A 9,542-nucleotide genomic window follows, 5' to 3' on the forward strand; every position below is an offset into this window, starting at 1 on the left:
ATTGCACCACAGACTGTCCAGGAGTTGGTGGATGCTTTAGTCCAGGTCTGGGAGGAGATCCCTCAGGAGACCATCCGCCGCCTCATCAGGAGCATGCCCAGGCTTGTAAGGAGGTCATACAGGCATGTGGAGGCCACACACAATACTGAGGATCATTTCCGTGTCTTGAGGCATTTCCACTGAAGTTGGATCAGCCTCTAACTTTCATTTTCCACTTTGATCTTGAGCATCATTGCAACTCCAGACCTCCGTGGGATATTAGTTGTGATTTGTGTTGATAATTTTTAGGTTTTATTGTTCTCAACACATTCCACTATGTAATGAATAAAGATTTACAACTGGAATATTTCATTCAGTGATATCTAGGATGTGGGATTTTAGTGTTCCCTTTATTTTTTTGAGCAGTGTATTTCCTTTCACTGGAACTAAGGAGCCTGAGAGCAACCTCTGAAAAACATCCCCATAGCATTACCTCTCCTCCACCAAACTTTACAGCTGGCACAATGCAGTCAGGCAGGGAAAGTTCTGGCATACAGCACACCGAGACTCGTCCATGAGACGTCAAATAGAGAAGATTCATCTGAACACATAACCTCTAAAGTCCAGTCCATTGGTGGTGGCTTTACTCCACCCCAACTATGGTCTGGTACTGAGCTTAATGGTGCAGGCATTAAGCTTTGGCCATGAAGCACCCTGCGGGGTGCAGTCTTTGTGCTGATGTTAATACCATGGGAGGTTTGTGGTTGTGGAGTCATCAGAGCATTGGTGACTTTTCTGCCGTCTGCTCCTCAGCACTTGGTGATGCCACTCTCTAACGTTATGTGATCTCCACTTTTTGGCTGAGTTGCTGCGGTTCCTTCCACTTTTTAATATTTCATTCATACGTGATGGAGGAAGATTTATATGTCATGACCTGACTTGTTACATCGATAGCTCCTAATTTTGGCTGAGTTCCTGTGGTTCCTTCCACCACTCACAGGTGAATTCAAAGTCATAGTTCTCCCAACACTTTCTAAGATTCAAGATTCCAATAAAATCAAATTGTTTATTCAAAACAAGTTAAAAGCATGCAATACATCAAGGATGATTTGAAAAAATAAAATAAACCACAACATTGAGAGATGGGAGCATTTATTTGTTTCGAACCTGTGACTCCCTGGGTCTTAATTGTAACTGCTTCGTTAGGTGCTTCCAATTATAAAGGCAATAAATGAGAAGAAGGTGTGTAAATTAACTCCATGAATTTCGATATGGGATAATTTGCAAACACATAATGAAGAATAATACCAAACTATGGAGGAAAATAACTTCATGGTAGAAGGCTTCTGAAATGTTAGAGAACACTATCAAAGTAATAAAGAGTAGCAATATATATGGTATAATACTAAACACATGCTAAAATGCAGTGATATAAAAACATTATATGTGAACAAAGCTCTGTAATAAATAATGACAGAATGCAAGATCAATAAGTATGAGAACATAGAAAATAATGAAAAGAAATGTCATTTTTCACTTTAATAAATATATATGGTGCCAGTTTTTGAATTTGATCCCTTTGGAGTACATGTGTCTAATTTGACAATCCATAGTGCTTGCCTATTGAGAAGCAGACGTCATAAATCACCACTTCAGGCTGGTTTATAGACGTTCGCTGTAGCAGAAAAATCTCATGTCTCCTTGGTGTACTTCAGTGAAGTGTCTGGATGCGCTCGATGGTTTACGTCTTGTAGAGTGTGTAATATCCCACACATGTTTGATGTGACGGTGTTATGTGCGGATCATTGAGCCCACATAATGTTTGTTACACAGAATGCAACAGATGACGTAAACTACCTGGGTGCAGTCACAACTTATAAATGTCCTAGTAGGGAAATTCTGTCCGTTAGAGACCGTATAACTCAGACAAGTGCAATCTGATTTTGATGGATAGCACTCGTCCCCATGCTTTTCAATAAGGCTGTGCCCATGTTCCATTTATTCCAACAAAAAACTTGAACCATACATGATTTGCCTCTGATAATTGCACCAAGTCTATGGGTCTGTAGAAAACGCTGGACCGCACTCGGATGACATGCGGTGAGATTTTCACAGACTGAATGGAGAAGGTGTAAAATCCTTTTTTTTTCCCTCCACCTCTGATAAAATCGGATCACACTCTGATCAGAGTATAATTCGCATAATCAGATCGATTTTCTTGGCAGAAATTAACAGTCGTGCGACCATGGCCTTATGTCTAGGGTGACTGATTTAGAGTTATGGATGAAAGGGCATAAACTACACTTTGTGCTGACGCATTTGTAGCATCCTTGGGTTGACAGTTTTTATTGGTATAAAGGTGGCCAAGATACCAATGATAAATGTTCAACGTCCACAAATTTACAGCCCGGTTCTAATAACGGTCTAAGTGTTTTTCGTCTGTAACATAAGTCAGGATTACTTAGTAATAGAAACAACTTGGTAGTAGTTTAGACTTTATCTATTAAGGAAAAGGATTTGATTATCAGTTTTACTTGGCTCCTTTTTATTTGTGCTACCTGTGAGATTTCCTAATCTACTTTTAGTATCAGCTTTCATTCTTGCAGATTTTTGTGGATAACTACACGCCATGAGACAGTGCTTATTTGTAATACATTCATTTTCGTAATCATGATTGTAGGTGCAGAGAGCGTTTTATGCTGATAAATTCACCAGCAGGTAGGTTGATAATAATGTATTAGGGGTGGCAGGTACTGGCATAGAGAGTGGAGTTGCCTGAGATAGTTTTTCTAAATAATTTACTTTCTACCATGTTATTGGTACAATTGCCTGTTAGTAAAATGTATAGGTAAGATGTAGTATTGTAAGAAGTAAAAGATAAATTGGTATGGTTATTATTAATATGCAATGTAAAAGCTGGTGTGGATGCCACAGGAGCATGCCATACGAATTTTATGTCATCTATGTATCGTCCATACCTGCGTATGTATGAAGAAAAAATGTAAAGTCACAAAAGATAAAAGTCTCTTCCCACCAATTCATGTATATATTGGCTATAGATGGGGAGAACTTGGTTCCCATAGAACAGCCTTGTATTTGTACATAATAGTTGATATTAAACACAATATATCAGTTCTAAAGAAGAAAATATAACCGATGGTAAAACAAAACTTGTGAAGAACTAAGGTAAGCATTGTATTAGGATAGTCATGGCTCTTTGGTGAGGAATGGATGTGTACAATGTCATGAAGTCACGTTATCCAACTGATGGGGGGGTTACATTGCATAGTGGGCATGATCTTCAGGAGGTGTTTACTGTCTTGGATATATCTGGATGCTCTTTTCACCAGAAACTGTAATGCTATGCCAGTTGTGCCCGAAATGCATAAACAATATTCGTGTCTCCTGTCTGTGCAGTTTCACTGGACACATGTTTTTAACTTTATTACAGGTTTTATTTTATTAATTTTTGGACCAGCTTCAGATACTAACTACCCAAGGACATAAGTTTTGTGAGAGAGATTTTGTACTTGGCACTATTGGTTGTAATGAAGGAGGAACAATTCCTTTATGTGTTTTGGGAAGGGCATAGAATTTTTGATGAATCGGCTATCTTGGGGTAATAAACTCTTGTCATCCTTGAAAAGTGCAGACATTTTATCTTGGATGTCGGGTAATGGGTCTTCTCGTAAATGTAAGTAATTTGACTTGTCTGCTAGCATATAATCAACTAATTCGACATACGGTCCGTTGTCAAGTATCACTAATTCTTTTCTATTATTATTATTATATTGGTATTGTTAAGTAACTGCTGTAGTGCGGATCTTTGCTAAGATTTGGATGACGTATTCCAGTTGACTTATGCAAGTTTTGTAAATCATGTTCAGTAAGGGACTGAAATTCAGCCAAGATAGCAGATCTGGATTGAATTAGATAAAATTCAGGATTTGGTAATTTGGTGGATATAATCCAAATCGAATCAATGTAATCCGTATTGACACTTTCAGATTCCAATGGAAGAAGTTGTAGATGATGAATCATTTGTTCAGTGAAATCGAGATCACTAAATTCATTGGAAGCAATATCATTCGTGGCTTCATTCATATTATGTTTGAGCAAACGGTTATTTAACAGTTAAAAAAATGCAAAAATGTGTTCATGTCCATGATGGTTTCAAATTAGTCAAACTTGCTTGACCGGACAAACGTAAGTTCTTTTTGGAGTGCTGAAATTTGTTCTTTAGACAAAATTGTGTCACGCCAAAAAATCTTACTCGGTACTGGAATAGCACTTCTACAGTAAGGGATGGCAGTAAGGGATGTCATACCCCCGTCCCACCCCAGCGCCAACCATTTTTGCACAGCTGGGAGAAATTGGTGTGAAAATTGCTTTAATAAGTATAATGAGTATGATCACAGCTTTTTTAGAATAGTGGGATTTATTTTCTGGGTTCAATTACTATGTAAAAACCTGATCAGTGTCATAATTGTGTGTATCTTGTTTGGATTTGTGCTCTTTGGTGTAGATAAATATTTTAAAAATTTGGTAGAGAATCACAGGTGGATTGTTTGGGAGACTATAGAGTTAATTTCTAACTTTGACGCCTCATATTTGATGAGTAGTATGTATTTCATAGAGCGGTCAGATAATATATTATTCCACTCAGATATAAACGTCTAAGAAAAAACTGTTGTGGGTGGTTTTTATAATACGTAACCCTCTGGGTATTATCTGAAGGTAGTTTTGGAAAGTAATATAATTCCACTAAATGCAAATTTGTTAAGCCATTTTTTCCAAGTCTTGCATTTTATCTTTTAGTGATTGGTATTCACTATTAGGAAATCTACCTTTGTCAGCAAAAACCGCAGCTGCCAGTTCCCATCCGATGGGGATATCAAAGTTCAAGAAATCCATAATTTGGATAATTTATCTGGACAGCTGGGAAAACAAGAGCTATGTGGTAATGTTCACACTGATGTATATCAATGAGAAGATATCATAGCTGCGTTCTACCACGGGAAAAATCATTACATATATCACATGCAAGAAAAGTGACTTAGTATAAATATAATAAACAAGAAAAATGATAAATTCAGCTCACTCTTGTATAGCTACTGGCAGGGTCCACTCTTGAAGGGTCCAATAAAATAGTTTATTTAAAAAATTTTATTCATTAATGATGATGTGAAAAAAGAAAGTAGACCATGACATATTGACTCCATGGTTCTTAGTCGTATCCTCACAGGTTAGTGTAGAATAATTCGGAGGGAAGAAATGTCATGAATGGACTTATGCCGGTGTCTCCTATTACAGGACCGCACTGGTACCAGTGAACTCTGCACCACCAGCCACTCTGTTGGTAATGGCAGATGGCATGGTGGGGTCTGGATGTTATACCCTGCAGGTGATGGGCCGTATGTTATACACTGGGTACGAGGGGCCAGATGTTATACACTGAGCATGAGGAGCTGAATGTTATTCACCGGGGGGCGGATGTTATACACTCGGGGCAATGGGACCAACTTAGATCTTAAGGTAAGGATTAGATGTTTCTGACTGGTGGCTTTTTTCTTTGCCTCTTGCTCCAGTTATTCAAAATGCTGTTGTTTTCCTGGGTTTTTTTTGGGGGAGGTGATTTATAATATATTGGTCTTACGGGCACATCTTTACGTAAGGGGTGCCGAACTTGTGATAAAAATGTGACTCGGGAATGGTAGTGGTATACTTTTACAGTATGGGGACTAAAAGGAACACTTACTGTGTGTGTTTGTGTCTGTGTGGGGGGGGGGGGAGTTTAATATTACTTAGTGGGGCAGTAATGGGGTTAATATTAGCCCCTGCTACAGTAGTACAGTTTTGTGAAGACTGGAAATTACCTCTGTTACACCTTTTTTAATCCACCAATTACAGATGTGCTCAAAAGTTTACATACCCCGGCAGAATTTTTGCTTTCTTAGCCTTTTTTTCAGAGAATATGAATGATAACACCTAAACTTTTTCTCCACTCATGGTTAGTGGTTGGGTTCCGGACAGACTCTTGCATCTTTCATCCACCCACTGACTTTTCTGGATTGTGAGTCATGGGGAAAGCAAAAGAATCTTTAAGAAATTGAAGGAAATGCAGCACTCACTCAATCCTGTGTGAACTTGTGGCTTATTCCATTAAGTTGAAAACATGGTTACATGTGGTGATGCAGGTGTCAGGGCAGTAATTCATGAGAATAGGAGACCTGACAGACAAAAAAGCAAAAGAATTGTCAATGTATCTACAGGAAAAGGTAGTGAACTGTATAAAGCAGGAAAGAGATACAAAAAGATATCCAAGGAATTGATAATGCCAGTCAGCATCGTTCAAGCTGTGATTAACAATGGAAAATCAGGGGCTCTGTAATAACAAAATCACGGTCAGGTAGACCAACAAAAATGTCTTCCATAACTACTAGGAAAATTGTTCGGGATGCAAAGAAAAACCCACAAATAACATCAGCTGAAATACAGGACTCTCTGAAAACTATCAGTGTGGCTTTTTCAAGATGCACAATAAGGAGGTACTTGAAGAAAAATGGGCTGCATGATCGAGTCGCCAGAAGAAAGCCATTACTTTACAAATGCCGCTAAGTATCTTGTCTACAATACACAAAACAGCACAGAGACAAGCCTCAAAACTTCTGGAACAAAATAATTTGGAGTGATGAGACCAAAATTGAACTTTTTGGCTACATAACCATAAACGTTACATTTGGAGTGAGATCAACAAGGCCTATGCTGAAAGGAACACCATTCCTACTGTAAAGCACGGAGGTGGATAGCTGATGTTTTGGGGATGTGTGAGCTACAATGGCACAGTAAACTTGGTCAAAGCTGAAGGAACGATGAATATAGCACGTTATCAGCAACTGGAGGCAAATTTGCACTCATCAGCCCAGAAGCTGCACATGGGATGTACTTGGACGTTCCAACATGACAACAATCCAAAACACAAGGTCAAGTCCACCTGTCATTGGCTACAGCAGAACAAAGTGAAGGTTCTGAAGTGGCCATCTCAGTCTCCTGAAAAAGAGCAACGGTGAGTCCAGCTGATAAAAGGCTTTTCTTTATTCCAAAATTGTAAAAATAGATTACATGGCATAAAGATAACGCAGCTGCATTGTTTGCCCAAGTGGTCCGCTTGGAGTCCGGGCTGTTACACACCGCTGTGGTAAGCTGGCATTCTCTTTTTTCTCAGTCTCCTGACCTCAATAACAGTGAGCCACTCTGGGGAGATCTCAAGCGTGCAGTTCATGCTAGACAGCCCAGGAATTTACAGGAACTGGAGGCTTTTTGCCAAGAAGAGTGGGCAGCTTTACCTTTGAGAAAATAAAGAACCTCATCCACAATTACCACAAACGACTTCAAGCTGTCATTGATGTTAGAGGAGGCAATACACGGTATTAAGAAATGGGGAATGTGAACTTCTGATCAAGGTCATTTGGATGCTTTGGGTTGTCATTATGATTTAAAAAGAGCAAACACAGTAGTTTGACAATAATTTACATCATCCAACCACTAACCATGAGTGGAGAAAAAGTTTTGGTTGTTATCATTCATATTCTCTAAAAAAGGACCAAGAAAGCAAAAATTCTGCAGGGGTATGTAAACTTTTGATTACAACTGTAGATATCATTATATTAAAAGCTTTTCTTTTTTGGGCACCCACAGCGCAAATTTGTTACAGCATGTTGAGTTTTGCCCGCAAGATCTGAATAATAACAGTAAAACCGTATGATATGTCCAACTTTTCTGCCAGGCTGGCCGTACTGTAACACATATACAGGTGTTAGAAGTATCTGCCTGTTGTGCTGTACAGCTTGTACTCATCTATAATTTACCAGAGGGATTTATCCAAGCTCTGTGTAATCAGGTACTTTACTTGAAAATATATTTTTATAATGTTTCTAACATTTTACCAATGTTTCTAAGCACCCATGGGCTGGATGTGAATGACCTTTTAGTACCCATGAAGTGATGAACACTCCAGGCTAGTGCATGACCTGGGGGATCAGTGCCTAACACAAGTATTGCTTGTTTTGTTGACCCCCTACAACGTGCACTGCTCCTCACCAGGCCTTGCACTAGTAATAACACTGTGTTTGTGTTGCTTTCATCAAATCCTCCCTCCTACTTCTTCCAAAACCATCCTGAATCATGTTATGAAACTGATGAGGGATCTAATGAATGTGTTATATCTTACCTGCAGAGGTAGATCCTCCAAGCCCCAATGCAGAACGGACAGGTTCTGGATAGTGATGAGCGAGTATACTCGTTGCTTGGGTTTTCCCGAACATGCTCCGGTGTCCTCCGAGTATCTTGAGTGTGCTCGGAGATTTAGTTTTCGTCGCTGCAGCTGCATGATTTGGGACTGCTAGACAGCCTGAATACATGTGGGGGTTGGCTGTTTTTTAGGTCCCCACATGTATTCAGGCTGTCTAGCAGTCGCAAATCATGAAGCTGACGTGAGAAAATGAAATCTCCGAGCACTAACAAATACTTGGGAGACCACCCGAGCATGCTCGGGAAAACCTGAGCAACGAGTATACTCACTCATCATTAGTTCTGGAACAACAACAGCAGAGCCAATGCAGCTGGTGTAGCAGAGCCAAGTTAGCAACAGAAGCTCAGTGTAGCATAGCTTGGACATTGGTGAAGCAGAGTTGATTCAGCAGAGAGAATCCGGGGTAGAAGAACCGAGTTTGCAATAAATACTCATGGAGCAGTGCTGGGACCATGAAACATAAGAGTTGTACAGCTAAGAAGCTAAGATTGATATAGCAGTGCTGAAAACATAGAACAGCAAAGTTGTTCAGCTTGGGGGGTAGACATAGCAGTGCTGAAACCACATAATAGCAGTGTTGTACAGTGGGGATTGAGATAGTCATGCAGAAACCACGTAGCAGCAGAGTTGGGCAATTGAGCTTGATGTAGCCGTGCTGGAACCCCGATGACTGGAGAGTTGAGATAGCAGTGATGATACAGAGTAGCGAAAGGATCACCAACCTTCAGCCATCTTAGTTGGATTTAAATGACCTAGGCTGAGCATCAGGCTTCCACAGCAACCTGATGCGTAGGAAGTAACAGAATATACAAGAGTAAGTCAAAAATTATCTTTGCCTGTAGTAGAATTTATTTTAATCAACATTCTGAAAAGATAAATACATCATTTTTTTTTACATGCATACATTTTTTTCAATACACTTTGTCCTTCTGCTTTTGTATTCTCTTATTAAAAAATATTTCGGGTTGAGCTGCGAGCCACGAATGCATCACTGTCTTCACCTCTTTATCAGACCTGAATCTCCATATTTGTAGGGGACTAAACAGGTGATAAATAATGATGGATCAAGATCAGAACTATAGGGAGCATGATTTAAAGAGAACCTTTTATCACGTTTTTCATGTTGAGATGGACACATGATGTAATAATGGCGGAGAGCGAAGTCATAATTTCTAATATAATGCAATCTGCCAACTAATCTAATCTATCACAATTCTAGGCAAACACAATCTATTTTAACTAAGAGCACACA

This window comes from Ranitomeya variabilis, chromosome 2 (assembly GCF_051348905.1).
Source record: "Ranitomeya variabilis isolate aRanVar5 chromosome 2, aRanVar5.hap1, whole genome shotgun sequence".
NCBI classification, from domain to species: Eukaryota; Metazoa; Chordata; class Amphibia; order Anura; family Dendrobatidae; genus Ranitomeya; species Ranitomeya variabilis.